Consider the following 18592-nt stretch of genomic DNA (forward strand, 5'->3'; position numbering starts at 1 on the left):
GTCTTAGGGACAGGATTCAGTCCTGGGGCATGGCGTGAGTGCCTGTCTATAGGAAGTAGGACACCAAAACAGAATAAATGAAATGCTTAAGAGATGGAGCACACTGAGGCAGGGCATGGGAATGGACCGAGGACCTGGGGACCACCACTGGAGCAAATTCTTATCCAAAGAGAAAGTGACTAGAACCTACCTAAGTGACCAATTCCAACCCAAACCAAAAGAACAATAGAAGAGTTCCAGCACTAAGTCACCAAACCATCAGATCAAGGATCCTTACACTTCCTTAGCTGGGGAAAGGACTGGTTCCAAACCCCGGGGGAAGGTCTGGACATACTGGAAGGCAAACTGGAAGGTTTAAAGAGCTCTAGGTAAAGGGATGAAGATTCAGGTTGTCCCGTGAGCCCTCTGTAGACTACACACTTATGTTCTGAACATTATTTTGACAGTGAAAAGCTTAGTCACGCATGCCTTTGCTGTTCTCATCAGTATTGTGTGTAGTCATCACACAGGTGGACGCAAGGACAGAACTTTTTCAAAAGTCCTGGGCCTGTTGACTCAAGGACAATCGGTACCACTAAGCTGAGAACAGCCTATTAATAACTTCCAGAGTCATCAGGCTAAGATGCAGGAGGAAACAGAGAATGTCAGAATGCCAGAGAAAGCCCGGTCCTAATACAGACTTTAGGGTACCAGAAGGTTGCCCACAGCAAGCAAAAATGCCTTAGGGGCAATGAAATATTGTTATGTAACAGGGCTTTAAATACTCCATACAAATGCCATGCTCTCTCAGGAAATATTTTCTCCTCTTCCACCCTGTGCATCAAATGTTTCCATGCTGCACAATTATTAGAAATGCCTTGAATGTGAGTTAATGTCAAAATTAAAAGGCATAAGCACTAAAAAAAAAAATAGATCATCTACATCCCTCTGCTCAAAACCTCTGAAAATAGTGAACTGCTCCAGAAATTTGCAAGTTTTTATTCTATACAATACATATATATAATTAAGTTATATATGTATATGAAAACATATATGTAATTTCCTCTAGTGGTGAATAATTTAATATACACATATGCATGCGTATGTCACACAATTTGAAATAAGATAAATACTAGCTCCAAATTAACACAGACTGAACTTTAAATAGACCAAGAAACACTTCACAACGCCATAAAAAAAGCGCATATTCAAATTTCTAAAACTTACTATCACCACTTACAGCCTAGAAGGGCTAATACATAACAGTCCACAGAAACAGCAGACACCAGCCCTGATAACCCGATCTGTAGTAGGATCCACCACACACATGCCTCTCTTTAACAGTAGTCCCTTATTCTCTTTAACAGGAAAAAAGTAGTTTATTGTGTTCCTTAACACAATTGATAGCTATGCACTGACTTGTTTGTTGACTCACTCAATGCCGCCTGAAGTACTTCACTGTTAAGTTCCATGAGGTCAAGAAAGGGGCTAGTTCTTTTCACCACTAAGCAACTATCACAGCACATGGTGGGCATTCATTAAAATCGATAGATTGATTGACTGAATTCACGAACAAACGCTGCTTTCTTTTAGGTTCATAGATCTTACATCAGTCAGAAGAACTTGCCTTTCAAATCAACCAAGGATGAAGTTGGCTCAGAAACCCCATAATATGTGGGTAAAAAGAAAGTCAAAGAGACAATTAAACAGACGACTGGCCAGATGGACACAGCAAAAGACAAAACTACTCCCCTTCACTCATACTTAGAAATGTCGCTGGTGGTATTTGAGTCAATTACTATATTACTACCGACATGAGGATAGGTACGATACGAAATTCAGAATCAATGAAAAAATAATGAACAGGTTTTATTTTCATGGAATTCTTGCACAAATTAAACACTGATAAATATTTGCAAAACAAGGACTCGCAAACAGTCTTTTATCCTTTTAATTCTAGGCTATTATAATTTTACAACCATATCTTTATTTTTAGACTCCACGAAATAGTTCAACAAAAATAAATTCTGGCAATGAAAATGAGCTGTGTTTCAAGCCTACATATGCCAAATATCATACCTCCTTCCAACTGTGAATAAGGAATATTATGCATGAAGCATTTCATATGTTTTGGTATAGTTGCAATTCAGGTATTAGTAACCATGTAAAGCAATTGTTAAAATTGGACATCTCCAAGGAAAAATTAGACATAATTCTACCCAAAGATAAGTTAGTTATTATCTAACTAGAGAGTGCTCTTTGATCTATCTTAAGATCTTGGGCACTCCCCTGATTGACATGCATTTGGATGCTGGGTTAATACAGTATACCAGGCTATCCATTCCCTTGGTGTGTTTATTTGTGTAAGATTTATTTATTTGAGAGAGAGGGAGCACGTCTGCAACTGCGAGCTGGGGAAAGAGCAGAGAGAGAGGGAGAGGCACAAAGAGACTCCCTGCTGAACCCAGAGCCCAAAAGAGGCTTGATCTCAGGACCCTGAAATCATGATCTGAGCCAATATCAAGAGTCAAGACACTCAACTGACTGAGCCAGCCACCCAGGCATCCCTATCCATTCCCTTTGAGAAGATACAAAGCAGCTATTCAAAGTCAATTTGTTATCCAACAGAGGCAAGTAGGCATGGAAGCTCCAATATTTTACATAAGCCTGAGAACACCCCCATCTTCTCCCACCAAGCCTGCCTGAAGAACTGCTTCTTTCTTAGGACTCATCTCAAAGGGGCCCACCTTTGCCCCCACCCACTGGGAAAGCCTTGCCACAAAAAAGCGGTAGCGATTCCCTCCTCTGGACTCCCACTCCACGTCCAGGATTGCATATATAAAAGCGCAACAGAATTACTTGTTTGCATCTATTTCTTCCCACTAGAATAGGAGCTTGGTAAGTTCAAGAACCCCACCACCTTTACTCCCATATCCCCCCGGCCCAGCACAAAGTAGACATTCAAATGTTTACCAAAGGCAAAGATGAGGTCAGAAATTGTGATTAGTGAAAGCTCCTGATTTCTTCCTCCATCTGTGTCTGTCTGTCTGTCTCTCTCTCTTCCACATGTTATCAGGGCTAAGGGAAGAAGCATTTAAAATAGACTCCACCCCTAAAGAATGGTTTATATTCCAAACTCTGATCTTTGAATTCAGACTTAAATAACCAAGTGAACAAAGCAATACTAACAAGTTTCTGCGGAATAGCCATTCATCTATTGTGAGAGTCTCCTAGGAACTGAGTCTGGGTGTGTTACAAAAAGACAGGGTGGAGTGACACACAGTGAGAAGATTTCCACTTTTGGCACCACTTCTAAGGATGAGAATTATAGTCAACAGCCCACCAAAAAATGTCATCTACTCAGAATTAACAAGCAATTTTATCACAGGCAGACAGTCCCTCAGTATAAATTCAATTCCACTAACCCAGTATAAGGTTTACTTTGCTATATATTTCATATGCTAGTTAAGAAACTCATCTATGACATAACCCTCAAAATGTCTTTTGAATCAGGATGATGGTGACCCTGCCTACGCCACAGCTCCAGTCCCCAGAGGGGTAAAATATGTGCTATAAAGGAGAGAAGCTTGATTTTTACACAGGGTTGCTTAGCATCAAGTGCTTTTATGTCAAAAGACAAATGGCACCAATAAAATAGCTTATTACAAAGGCTACCAATCAGCCCTAGAAAAGTCATGACCCAGTGCCAACTTCCCAAAGCAATTCTCTCAGTTGAATTTGATATTTATTGTTGTTATGATTTTTCACACAATGAAATCCCTCAGAATCCCCCTCTCTTGGTATTTTTTAACTCGAATGCTTCACTATCCAACCGTAACTTTTTTGCCTTTCCCACACTGGCAATTACCATCATTTTTTTCCTTTTGCCCCCAAATAGATCTGTAGTTCATTCCTGAACCTTCTACATTATATACCTGCTGAATGATTTTTTTTAAAGGTCTTTTTTGTCGAGCCCTTATATTTCACCCTTCCTTTAAATGCTGATGTTCTGAGGCCTTTACACACACACACACACACACACACACACACACACACACACACACAGTAGATCTCTCCCTTCTACTCCCAAACTCCTCACTCTGTGGTTTATGTATCTATCTCCCACTGCCAGGCTGAGGTTTTTGAGGACAGGAAACATCCTTGACCACAACACCTAATTGATAGCAGGTCTCAATAAATGTGAGACTAGTGACCAAGCAAATGAGGAACTGTTATGTGGGTGAGGAAGAAAAAGAAAGCTAGAAACACTGGGATTTCTGAAAGTAGGTGTAGTATGATGGTTAACAGAGAAAAGACTCCAGAGCAAATCACCAGGGTTCAAATCCCAGCCCTGCCATTTTGTAGTCGTGTAGCCCTTGGAAAGGTACCTACCTTACGATGTGTTACGATGTGTTATGAGGAATAACTAATAGACATCAAACACTTAGAAAGTGCCTCTTAATATTCTAGACACTTGGAGTATTGGAAATTAACATTTACACAGTGAACTGATCTAAGAATTCTGGTTACTCTAAACTAAATAAAATAATTCTTTTTCTTGAGTTTTCTTACTGAAAGGAAGCAAACCCACAGATGCCTTGACTTCTGCCTCTGGTAACGCTGACTTATATACGTGTCTGAGTTTACCTGTTACAACACAGAATTCATTTAAAGTATCTACAACATCAACTCAACTTAGATGGAACGCTTCCATTTATGAAACTTATAAATCATACCCACTTATAAATTTTTCCCACAATGTTTTAGGAAAATAGCATGTGATTAGGTTTTTTTTAATTGTTGGATCAAAACTCCCAAACATGGAGAACATGGAAGAATAAAGTGGAATTTTTCTGACAAGACTGTAGGCACAGAGAACCTGAAAGAAGAGTAGGAACGTGAGGCTAGAGAACTCATGACCACAAATTCCCAGCATTACATGCCTCCCTTTCTAGCCCCAGCCCAAGGCTCCTGGGAGCTTTGTGGGAAAGCCCAGACGACCACCCCCTGGCCTCAGCCGGAGGTCAGATTATTCACTCATGGCCCTTAAAACCAAAGTTTGAGTCTTAGGGTAAGGTAGACTGGTAAAAGATGACCTATAAAGGATTTTTTTTTTTTAAATGATAAACCTATGACTGCTCTTGCCTTAAGAACAGTCCTGAACAATCTCTCCCTTTTTCTGAGACCCAGGACCTAGTCCTACCTATCCCTCTGGCACACAGGGCCAACTCTCCAAGGACCGCCTGTCCAGCCTGTGCTTTATGCTGACAGGGAGAGGAAACTCAACCTCCTGCACCCTATGCTCTCCTCTCCTCTCCCTACTGAGGCCAGGTTGCAGGGCAGGCTCTGCAGGAAAATTCAGTCTGAATTTTTTCCCTAGAATTGTGGTCATTAGAGAACAGGGGTTAGGTAGGTTAATGCTCTCTCCTTCTTATAATGATACTTCCACAACAGATGTGTTATTGCTACTGTATGTTCTGGAATATGAATCATAGCATGCAGCAATTATTACTGAATTACTTTTAAGTACACCACTGAAAAAGAATGCCTCATTAACCAAGCCGTGCTCTCTCCATTCGAGAACAAATCATTAGAGTAGGGCACTCTAAGAAGAAATGGGGAAAAAATTCCCAACTCAGAACCTTTATAGCTTTTTTTTGCACATAATTGCAGGCCACGGCTTGTGAAATGTGGCTCACTGATTGCAAGGGAAGCACCCAAATTCAAAATTAACCTTGACTTGCTACCAAACTCTGAGAATCAGTCATCAGAAGAAATCTGCTTTCCCCCCTATATTGGACAGCATAATTTAGAATGGACAAGTACAAAATACCACTTCTTAGGAGAAAAATATCAAGTGACCTCCTGCGTTTTAAATTTCGGCTAAAAAATACAGAAAAAAATATTAAAAATGAGAAGGCAGATGTTTCAAAATGCTTATAATGTGGTGGGGGAGAACAGAGTAAAAAGTAAGTTTGGAACAAAATAAGGTAGCATATAATTAGCCCGATGCTAGATGGTGTGATATCAGTAATAAGCTGTACACAGGCTTATTTACTGAACCAGAGTGAGATCAGTAATGCTGGAGGTGGTAGGTTTAAGAATAACCATTAGGAATCAAGAAAGGGATTAAAGCATTGTGTAAACAATTCCTCAGAGGCTGGTGGAATAATCTTCTGGGATCATTAAAAAATGGGAAAATACTGGCCATTATCAGAAATGTGGAGACATTATTCTGTTATCATATCCAATGAGAAAAACTCCTAGTTCCTATCACCTTGGGTGGTGATCTGAAACATTTAGGTTAACTCAAAGGTGACAGTATCCTGTTACTTTTCTTTATTTGCTAGCTTTATTTCCAACCTTTGTCTAAATAAGTATAGAAAGCTACAATTAAGAATATAGCAATACGATCAGAAAAACAATTGAAAAACTAATGTGAAAATCTAAAACTCTAACATAAAACAGATTAAAAAAAAGTAGACACTAACCACGAGGGTATATAAGGACCTCTTTGTATTAATTTTTACAACTTCTTACAGTGCATAATTATCTTAAAATGTTTTTAAATCATCATGAGAGCAAAATCAAAATGCAAACATAACTACATGAGTTTAACTTGAGTAACCATGGCAAAGTTTAAAATTTGGTAGTGACCTTCCTTGAAGCAAAGGCATAAAGCCACCTAATTCTAAAAGAAATTTCTTATAAGCTTTATGGTTATAAGAAGGATGGGAAAACACATAATGGACAATGGACTCCACAGCAGATTCTGTTGGGCAGTTCCCAAATGCTACGGTTTGAATGTCTGCATCCATGCAGAATTCAAATATTGAATCTTAATCCCCAAGATGATGGTGTTAGGAAGTGATTAGGTCAAGAACAGAGCCCTAATGAATGAGATTAGGGCCCTTATAAGAGAGACCAGAGAAAATGCCTTCTCCTAACATGTGAGGAAACAGCAAGAAGAGAATTGTCTATGAACCAGAAAATGGGTGTCACCAGACACTGATTCTGCTAGCACCTTAGTCTTGGACTTCCCAGCCTCCAGAATTGTGAGCAATAAATGTCTGTTGTTTATAAACCACTCAGTTTCTGGTATTATGTTACGGCAGTCAGGTCAACTAAGACACGTATACAGTCTTCAGCAAGGGAAGAGAGCATAACATTCAGGTATGGCACTGGGAGGCACCCATGGAACCGAAAAGAACATGGTACCTCAAGGTGTAACTGGATACAAGTCCTTCAGGCACAGTGAATACCCCCCCTTTTTAGGCAGGCTTCAGATACAAGCGGTTTGCCAGAAAGGCTGAGGGTCCACTCTAAAACGCTCCCCGGGACTGATGTTCCCAACTGATGATGAGGCCAACCCTAAATACAAAAAGGTCAGACTAGCAGAGAGCAGAGCAGAGCCTGGAGTGTCAAGTTGAGATATTTAATCAGTTCCTTCCAAGCAAAGCACAGACACAGAGGTGGGGTGCCGAGGAGGCTGCAGGCCAAACAAGACATTTTCTTGGACATCAGCAGAGATTTTCCTCTGACATGAAGATATGTATTTGATCGAACTAGGAATCTGCTGCACGTTGGACGATGGCAGAAATGCTCTGAATCTCTTAAGTTTTCAAAACGTGAATAACCAGTGTCTTGGTCTAACCAGTGTTAACTTCAAAAACATTTCCAAGGAATATCTAATTCCCAGGAGGGTGGCTTCCTGATAAGGCCTTTGACGTCACTAGTCCCAGAGAACTGAATGAACTGGTGAGCTACACCCAAGCATCATTCAACATGTGCCAACCGAATGCAGAGAACGACTTCGCAAAGCAGTCAAGATGTGTGGATTTAAAAGGGAGATACATTAAGTTCATCTTGACTTCTCCTTTCACCTTGAGTTTTAAGAATGAGAGAGGATATATGCAAAATGAGTATTACTTAGGTCTGAAGGAAAAAGAAGAGTAACCTATTATTCTGGCAATGTTTTGTTTTATTAATGACTTGGCAGCATTTTGCCAAATCCATAAAGAAATCTTAAGTATCATGTTTTGGCCATAGATCATTCTCATAAAAACCTAATAACTACACAAATTTATGAAGAGTTTATTTAATTAAAATTAAATTCAACAGATATTTACTGATCATTTATTATGTATGAGGCTTTAAACTAACACCAGATAAGCCCATGTATACAAGGCTCTATCTTCACATACCTCACAATCAAATCAGGGAAAGGAAAGCGAGGGTACATAATATGCATAAATAGCCACTGTTCTGGATTGAATTGGCTTCCTCCTCTCCCCTCTCTTCCCCCCAAAATCAATATATTGAAGTCCTAAGCCCCCCAGTATCTTAATATATGACTGAACTGTATTTGGAGACAACCTTCAAAGAGGTTATTACAGTTAAATGAGGCCATATCCAATCTGATTGGTGTCCTTCTAAGAAAAGGAAGGGATGTCAAGGAGGTATGTGAGGCCATGAAAAAAAGTCACTAGTCAAAGAGAGAGGCCTCAGGAGAAACCAAACCCACTGACATCTTGATCTTGGACTGCCAGCCTCCAGAACTGTGAAAAAACAAATTTTCAGTAGTTTAAGGGACCCAGTCTATGGTATTTTGTTATAGTAGCCCTAAGAGACTAACACAGCCATTCTCTGGGGGAAGTAATGATACATATCATAAAAGGAAAGTTGTATTTTATTTAATCAAAGGAATCAAGAACACTTCATGGAAGAACCTAGAATGGATGGAATTCTAAAAAATGAAGGTGCAGAAGAGGGGAGAAATAAATCATTGCAGGAATGAGCCAAGATCTCAGGGTGGCAAGGAGTAGACAATCTGGCAAGCAGCCAGTTGCCCAGTTTGATGACGTCCTCATTTCCCGTAACCAAGGAAGTAAAAGCCATAGAGCAAGAGCTTTGAATGTCAGCATCAGGAATTTGTCCTGAATTTGGTAGAGGCAGGACTGCAAATAAAAGAGAAATCACCAATTATATGGTTTTTAAGTGCAACAGGAAGGACTATTTCAGAATATGGAGAAGAATCTTATACAGGGTAATGAAGTTAATAAAGTTTCTAAGCTTTTCTTTAAAAAAAAAAAACTCATACACACTAAAGTTCTAAGTATAATTTATTGTAAAATTCTAATATTATAATACGAACATTTAAGGGATTGCTGGCTTAGATATACAGATATTATTTCATGCAAGCTAATCCGAATTCTGAAGAGCTTGCAAAAATAAATGTCACACTCTAAAAAAGGAAACTATCCCAAATTCCAAATTCATATCCATTTCATAATGTTAGGTGTCACATCTAACACAGAAGTGATGCGTATCCTTCTAGGAAACTGAACAGAAAGTGATAGAAATAAACAAATCCCTATTAGAAGCCTCCTATGCCTCTAAACTTGGATGGTACAAGTCAGGGAGACCCCTCCTCTCCCTCTGAATTGAAATTTCTACCTTTGTTCATAAATGAAAATATTTTCCACCATTAATTACATTAGTTATTATTAGACCACTGAGGATACTGTTAGATCACTCTCTTGGTAACTAGGCATTTATTTAAACTCCTTTAATTTGCAGACCCCAGTGAAACTTAGATAATTAAAAGGGCATTTAAAACTTAAGTCAGTAAAAGAACACTGGCCAAAACCCTAACTTTCCACAGATATCAAAATAAACTAAAAACCCATTTCAGGGGCTGACCTTTAATTACATTCTTTCTATTTATTGCAGACAAATGTCAAAATGCCCACATGAATGCATTTCAATGCCAACAGGAATCCAACAATTGTTGAAGAAACCATAAAAATGGATGCTGTAATCCTGCCTCTGAGGAATGTAATATAGTAAAATACAGGGGATTTTAATTTGCAGTAAATAAAGCCAGACTCCTTATTTCTCAATGTTGCTAAGGAGCAGGGAGATAGATGTGACCAATCACTTTCAGTGTTTGGCCCAGTTTTAGTTATTGAAGGAGGAGAAAAGGAAAGAAAAAACATCCCAATTCTAATCCCATTTCAAAAGATGGACATGAGAAGAAAGTGCTTTGCCTCTCTTAAAGCGTTAATCTCCTTAAGAGCCATTTCTTGCCTTTAGGCCACATGGTGACATCCCATTGGCATGGCTGGGAGGCCAGGGTTTCCTCTGGGCAGCAGAATGGGCAGGATGATGCCCAAGAGCACTCCAGCAGTGCCTCTAAACATCCCTCCTCCTACTCCCATATCCCCAAGCAAACAAAACAATATAAAAAACAGGCATGAAAAAAAAAAAAAAAACAGGCGTGAGCAACAGGAGACCCTTTCTTGATTGCCATACAGACAAGATGAAAGTTCTCGGCTGATGAGGAGTCATTCCCCCAGTTAGGAATACAGAGGAGGCAACACTGAAGGGTAGACCGCTGACCAACTCATCTCTTGGCAACCCTGAATGAGACGCAGAGAAGGGAAAAAAAAAAAAAAAAAAAAAAAAAAAAAAAAAAATATATATATATATATATATATATATATATATATATATATATGACTTCTTTCAAAGAAAATGCTATAGATAGTGGAGCAATCCAACTCTCACATAAATGGTACCAGTTCTCATGATAAAAAAAACTCCTGGGCCACCTGCTCTCTCAAGGTAAAACTAGTGAACTAAAAATACGATTGTATTGATTTTTAGGGATATTGTGTCTCAGAAGAGAAGGTCTTCAGGTTTTAAGAAAGTTCAGGGATGCTGGTTATTGAACAAGTGCTACTTATTTGTGAGCAACCAGGGTGCACTTCTATATATAGCACTATTTTTTTTTTGTTGTTGAGCTGCAGTAAAATCACCTGTAAACACAGCATTGGATCCAAAAGCGAAGTCATCTGTGGATGCCCTCCCAGAGAAGCCAAAGGACTGCCAAACACGAATACGAGCCTCCAAGTCTCCCGATGCCAGTTTGTTTTATTAATATGCGGTAAAAAGAAAAGTAATCTATTAGCAGATAATTTCAATAAAGGTAAGAAAGACTTTAAATACTAAAGAGTCTTATTTTAAAACATTGTTAACACTTGCAGAGCTCAGTTAGGATTAGAATAAAAGCCTAAGGAAATGAGTATTTCGTACTGCTAGGTGCAAAGGCAGCATCTCCTATCTACGCATATTCCCTAGTTGGTGCACTGAGTCCCACCCCGTCCATCTCACAGCTTAGTCTTCAAAGACCTGATGAAATTATTACATGCCAAGATACTAAATTAAATAGGATAGGACACATTTATGTGCTATTACCCCTGTACTGGAGCCCTGACATTGAGCCTGTCTATGCCTGTCCACAGAGGAGGGTGTGGCAATCAGGATCTTCAGGTCACCCTCATTGACAGATGAGGCAGGGCAAAGGTCAAATCTCATAACCATGATGCATAGCAGGGGTGGGGGATTCATCCAGAAATCTCTCGGCCAAGAAGACTGAGGCCCAGTGGTTGGGGTGACCTCAGCCCTGCCTGCAATGCCTTCCTGATTGTAGCCTTCCAGATCTGGTATTCCCCACTGCCATCTCTCAAACACTCCGACTACGGACCCAGTGTCCACCACTCAGGGAAATCAGGCAGGTGGGCAGCTGGAGGCAGCGTGTGGCCCACATCCCACAGGGCCAGGGCAACTACCTCCCCATGGTGCAATGTGCAGACACGTCTGCCTGCATCTTCGCCATTCAGAATGCACCTGTACCTCAGCAGAGACTTCTCAGCTATGTCCCATCTATTCATCTCCTACCAGCTCCCCTAACCCTTTGGAAATCCTCAGGTCTTTACATAGCAGAGTACTGAATCTTCAGGGGAGCCTCATTGGAAAAGAGGTGTGGTCATTTCTGAGAAGCAGACTCAGCAGGTGATATCATCAAGGTAGAGCAAGAGTTGGCCTTTTCAGCTCATCATTTCTGGGGCACCTGCTCCTGCTATAGTTCAAGAGCTGGTTCTAGACAGAAAAGATGACACTAAGGGAGGGGTTGTGAGACTACTGGGGAAGGATGGAGCCACCTCAGCCTAGGCAGTAATGGCTTGAGGTATGAGCAATGGACGCGAAGACACTGCCTTCTGCGTGGAGGGGATAAGGGACTGACTGCCTTAGTTCCAGTTGCTTCTGTCTGCTTGTCCTTAGGACATTTGTGAGAGTCCTGGTCGCAGTGGTGTCTGTATCAGGCTTAGAAAAACATTTTCATTTTAATTTCACAAATTGGTTGAAAGTCACCAGTTTACATTTAGATCATTAACCATACACTGAACTACCACCTATGTGGGGCATGTATGCTCATCATTTGTCATCACTTTATTTTAATCCCAGTCAGTAATTTCTATTATACATATTTAGCCATCCTTTGCAATTTTTCATTGAATACTTTTAATGAGTCCTTACTCAGAAAACTTATCCCTCCACGACACTTGGGTTTTGGCTCTCAGAACTCATGTGATAGTGCCCTGGCCTGGACAGGCCCTGGTCCCACATATGGAAGAGTCAAGGGTAAGGTTCCTGTTCTGGACACAGTATGACCTGCCTGTCTCACCTGGGATCACTAGCTATTTTAATTGAGTACAATAGTTTCCCCCCCGCCACCCCGTTTTGCTTTCTGCAGTTTGTGTCTCCCGAGGTCAACCACCGTCCAGAGGCAGATGACCCTCCTCCTGACCGTACAAGGTCAACAGTCACCGAACACCATGCCACAGCACCTAATTCAGTCACCTCACTTCACTCATCTCCCCAGGTGGGCATTTTCTCAGCTCATCATGATGAGTCCAATAAGATATTTAGAGAGACAAAGAGCACATTTACATACTTTTATTGCAGTGTCTTTTTATCATTGTTCTCTTTTATCATCATTTACGACTGTTAAACTCTCCCTATGCCTAGTTTATAAATTAAACTTTACTATAGGTATCCATAGGAAAAACCATGGTATACAGAGGGTTCAATACTGCCCACTGTTTCAGTCACCCATGGGTGGGTGGGGGGGTAGTCTTGGAAGTATCCCCCCCCCCCCCCCCGCCATGGATAATGGGGAATGGCCATACAGGTATCCTCATTCATGAAAAGGAGAGATGAACAGTCTATGTAAGGCTCATGATTCTTTGCCATGGCCGTTGTATTTCAGCTCCAACCTGGGCGAAGACTTTTTTCCACATTCATCAAGAAGATTCTTCTCAGAGTAAACTGTGAGTAAGCAATATGGATTTTCCTAGATTTCAGGGGAAGAAGCGCCAGGGCGTTCCCACCCACAGAACCGAACCAAGCCCTGCAGGCCTCTCTTCCCTCAACTCTTTCCCTTCAGCTCCAGCTCCCAGAGAGCCTTCCCTTCAGCTCCGCAAGGCAGTGCTCTGAACCTCACTGGCTTCGGGGTCCCCTCACCTGCCAGTCAGGGAGACAGCTGATTCCAAACTCAGCAAACCACAGGTTTTCCAGGAGGAGGATCCCTGGAAGGCAGGAGGGGATGGGGGGGGGGGGGGTTATGCGAATGCATATTCAATAAAAAAACGAGCTTGCAAATCAACAGCAGCAACAAATTAGGTCAGAGGCTACCGTGAAAGGAGCCATTATTAGCGAATTCCCGAGGCAAAAGTGGGGCGTTGGCCAGTTCTAGCAGTTTAAAAACCAAAGAGATTTGTTCCTGAGTTCTCAAATACAAAGCCCAGTATCTGACCAGGAAGGAAAGTCTTAAGTGACCCCGGGGAACAGAGAGGGCGGCTGTGCAGAGTCCAGGCCTTCTGACAAGGGGTCAGCAGCCCAAGGTGGCTAACCTCTGGGCCATAAATGGTTTAAAAAATGAGACAAAAAAGGAAATGATGACTATTAAGGTAAGTGGAAGGGGGGGGGGGAGATCTTCGAAAACTGATTTCTCTAGATCTAACTCCATAAAAGTCTTCCCCAAACAGAAAAGCTTTGATAAGCGTAGCTTATTTCGAATACATTTGAGGGAGTATATCAGAAGTCAGCCAAAAGCAAAACATCCTTTTTCTCCCCCTCCCCACAACCAGTACCCCCACTTGACTTCCCTCTAGAACTACGACCCCGGGGAGGCGATGGCAGATGTGCGTGTGACACAGGTGAAGGGCACCAAGGGCACACTTACCACGATGAGCACCGAGCAATATACAGAATAGCGCAGCCACTATACCGCGCACCTAAAACTAACAGAACACTGTACGGTGACTACACGGGAATAAAAATTTAAAAATCCCCTGCAAACATAAAGACATACGTACACTTCTGCACACATGCTAGAAAAAACGCGGTACAGTCTATACAATGGAATACAATTCAGCCATAAGACGGAATGATGCACTGATTCGTGCTGCAACACGGATGAACCCTGAACACCTCAAATCAAGTAAATTAAGTGGAACACAAAAGACAACATACTGTAACTCTGAACACATTAGACTAAGTAAATGAAGTCAAGCACAAAACACAACACAGTGTATTCCACTTATATGAAATGCCCAGAACTGACAAATCTAGAGAAACAGAAAATAAATTACTACTTGCCTAGAGCTGGGGGTTTGGGAGGAGATGGGAAGGATTGCTAGTGGATATAGGGTTTTGGCAGGGGGTGATGAAAATGTTCTGAAATTGATTGTGTTGATGGTTGCAAAACTCTCAATAAACAAAAATGTACAAAAAAATGTACATTTTAAATAAGTGAATTGTATGGATGTGAATTTTATCTCAATAAAACTGTTCATTTAAAATAACATAACACAAAGTAGAATAAAAGTATTACTAGTATATATGTTCCTTGGGCTCAAAACATCTGTGGTTTTGGGGTTGTTGTTTTTTTTCATCTGACCATCCCCCCAAGTAGGGGGGATGGTCAGATGAAATGCTGAAAACCTAACCTACCTTACTGTGTTCCCCAGATGAGGGCACGAACATACCAGCCATCCTGGTCAAGCTCTCATGGCACAGTCACTCCCCATGACGAATACTGAAATATATTGGCTGACTTAGTAATGCATATCTTCCAAATGTTGATGCACTTCGTTACACAATATTTAAGTATCACAAAATCACATCCGAAAAGTTTTAAAGTATCAGTACACTAGTGAGTTGACAGTGACAGACACAAATTTTTCAAAATTCTCATTTTTTGCTAGAAAGGACAAATTTTATCATTGGCAATAACTGCTGTCAAATGCCTTGAAGTGACAGGCTCGTGTTGTTCATTTCCAAGAAAATGCCTGCCAAATATCCAAGTCTGAACGATTATGTCAATTAGTCTCCCATGAAAAAAATGGTGCTCCCTGAAAAATGCAGCTGGTTCATCTTGCAACCCAAACATTTGTGGAGGTGATCTCCCTCCAGACCACCCACATCCTCTAGCATGCAGCAGTGCTATCTGAGCACTTTTCATTTTGTCACAGAGAATATTAAAAAGATGTGAACCTGAGGGTTGAGATTTTTATTGCTTCATCAAGGGCACTCTTAAGTGAAACAGGTATTTTTTTCCTGCAGGTCCAAGAAGGTGAAAAAGAGGACTACAGCTTGTGCCGTGACCTTGATTTCAGCTAAGGCACCAGGTTTCCCAAGCATTGGTTTTGTACCATTAATACAAATGCTCAACCCAGCGAAAACCCCTAGTAGTAACATCTTGCCATTATTATAAAAATAGCTTTGTCTTTGCAGGCTCTCCCCCCAAAACAATCTAGGGAGACACCTAGGAGTCTGCAGACTCCACTCTGCAAACCTCTGGTTTAGATCATTAAAATTCATTCCTAATAGGACTCCCTATCTCCAGCAATCTACACAGCAGATAATTTTTATCTCAAAATGCTGCCAGATGCACTTAACCTAAAGAACAATTACAGATATCTATCCCTCCTGCCCCTATCAAAATCCTTGGAATGCTCCCCACTGGAGACAAAATTAACTGCAGATTCTTACACTGACATTAAAGATGCTCTGTGAGATTGCCAAATTGCTCACTCTGCCTGGCTCCTCCATCTCCTGCACTCACGCTTTGTCTGGTCAAAAAGAACATAGGTTCTCCCAGCTGGACATTCGCTTCTATAATTTCCTCTGCCCAGAACATACCTGTCAATATTTAATGATTCCTTAAACCTGTGGTTTTTATCCCTGGCTGCTAGTAAGAATCACCTGGGAATTTTGGGGGTTTTTTTTGTAAATACCTATTGTTAAGCCCTGCCTTCCAAAGATTTTGATTTAATTTGAACACGGCCAGGCCTGAGAACAGATGTTTTTAGAGCTTCCTAGGTGACACTTAGTTCACCTAGTTCACACATAGCTCTCCCCCGTGAAACCATCTTTTGTGCTAACTGCCTGGAGGAAAGCCTTTTTGGATTTCTCCAGAAGGGCAGGTACATTTCCCTCTCTGGACACTTGAAGCCTACTGTTCTCACCTCCTCCACCGTGCATTTCAATTCTGCTTTATAACCTGACTATTGTTCCATTTACCTCATCTCCCAACTGAGCGGCAACATCCTTTTTTTTGTTTTGTTTTAATACTTAATTAATTTATTTATTTGAGAGAGAGACAGCACGAGGAGAGAGCACAAAAAGGGGAGCAGCAGAGGAAGAGGGACAGACAGGACCCTGGGATCATGACCTGAGCTGAAGGCAGACACTTGATCTATAATCCATTGCGACAGCAAACTTCTGCACTTCTTCCTGGGTCCCCTATAGTACCAAGCACAGAACTTTTTCCAGAAAAACAAACCCAAAATATGAGGGGGGAAAGGAGGGATAAAATACATCTAACACAACTACACAAAGTTTACATTTTACCTCTTTTAAGGTGTACAATTCAGTAGCACAAAGCAGATTCACAATGTTGTTGCAACTGTCACCACTACCCAGTTTCAGAGCATTTTCATCACCCTGAGAACCCCATCCCCGTTAGCAGTCATTCCCTAAACAACTCCTAACCTGCTGTCTCTATGGATTATATGACATAAAAGCCTATTAAAACAGGCCACACAATTGATGGCTTCCCACAGCCCATCATTTCACAGTGACTCACAAGCTGCGACCCCCGAACCTACCTTCACAAGCAACTTCAGACAGTTTTCAAGTGAAAATGCCCTATTTATTCTGGTATTTATGGATTTCTTAACCACTTAACATGTGTAAAACCATGCTACCGTTTGTACTTGGTTCCCATCCTTTTATTTTTTTTATTTTTTTTTTTTTTGGTTCCCATCCTTTTATGAATGTGTCACTGAATGTATTTTTAAATGCTAGGTCCCTAACCCTGTTTTCTAAGTGCTGTGGTTTTCATTGTGCAATTTTGTGCAGCATGGTGATTTTTAGGAACACAGAAGTTGCATGATAACAGAACTGTCTATATATATGGCTTTTACTTCAAAATAGAACCCTAGGTCCAAGACCAGGCTTTCATGACCTGCTTCTTCTTTTGCTCTGACTCAATCCTGGACATCCAAAGACATCACTGCACTTATTAAAAGCCTCTCTCCACCAAACTACCTTCAGAATTTATCCTCACACCATATTAAGCAGGTACAGCCTCCTCCTCCACAGTCAGAAAAATCCGTGTTAAGATTTCCTGCACAAGACACTGAGCTATTATATAAAGAAACTCTTGTTGCCCTCCTCACATCACCCATTTTCCACACAAATCTCTGATCCGCTTGCAGGTCTCTTATTTACAAAAGAATGACAACAGAACCAAGATTGAAGGAATCGTTTCTCTCAAATTCCCTGGAGCTTACTTCCCCATAGCCAATTTTCCCCGTCTTAAATTTTAGAAAATTTATGGGGATTATTGAGCAATTTATTGCCACGTTTAACTAGACTTAATTGGACTGCTCCAAATGAAAATCATTCAGAGAGAGAGAGAGAGGCAAGACGGTGGTTAGAATAAACAAGTGAGATCTCAGAATAATTTGAGAAGAACATTTTGGCCTCTCAGCATTGCCAAATAAACCATCAAAATAAAATTGACACTTCATGTAAAAATAGAGTAACAATTATCCAATAGCTCTGTCACATGTAGAGAAATAACTGCTGAAACGCCTTCCTCTGAAGTCTGGCAGTTGGGCGGCCAGGAGGACTTTGCTCACTTCAGGAGGCCTTCCCACTTCCTCCCCGCCGTAATGCAGACTGAAGCGTAAGAGCATCTTCTCTTCTAACTCCTAGACCCCCGTCCAGGGCCTGGCCTCAGCCCCTGAACCACACAGGCCAAAAGTGGCGTAGCTGTCAGGATACTCCACCTCTGGAGCTGCTTCCCACACCGCTGCACCTGCCGTGTGCATGGGTCTGCAGGCCCAACTCCTTCAACGACTAGCCCCGAAGACGCACCCCATCCGCACTTCCCCCTCAACGCAGGTACGTCTTTCCCTGGAAGCTGAAATGCTCAGTGCCCACAAACAGCCCTCATGTATGTCCGCCTCCTCCGAAGGAGACTGCAAGTATGTGAAGAAGAAACAGCGACAGGGCCAGGCAAGTCCCTCCAGTTAGCTCCCTGTTTCCAACAATCGCTGGCAGGAAAAACCTCTTCAGACAACAGCCAGGGACTTATGTCATTCCCTTAAGGACCCGGGGCAGGAGAGGAGATAGGAATTCTGCTCCAAGACAAGACCAGGAAACTAGAGCAGGAAAACAAAACAAAACAAAACAA

General features: G+C 41.3%; 1 protein-coding gene across 7 annotated transcripts in view; it reads right to left on the reverse strand.

The window, feature by feature from the left end:
- Nucleotides 1-18592, reverse strand: part of DOCK4 (dedicator of cytokinesis 4) — a 409301-nt gene that overhangs the window by 307410 nt on the left and 83299 nt on the right. Inside the window, exon 2 of one of the 7 annotated variants that reach the window (XM_041727818.1) lies at nucleotides 13348-13412. The exons of the other annotated variants lie outside the window; for them this stretch is intronic. The gene's annotated coding sequence lies outside the window, so the exon portion shown is untranslated. The remainder of the gene's footprint in view (nucleotides 1-13347; nucleotides 13413-18592) is intronic. 7 annotated transcript variants of the gene reach the window in all.

The sequence above is a fragment of the Vulpes lagopus genome, chromosome 13 (assembly GCF_018345385.1).
Source record: "Vulpes lagopus strain Blue_001 chromosome 13, ASM1834538v1, whole genome shotgun sequence".
Taxonomy (NCBI): domain Eukaryota; kingdom Metazoa; phylum Chordata; class Mammalia; order Carnivora; family Canidae; genus Vulpes; species Vulpes lagopus.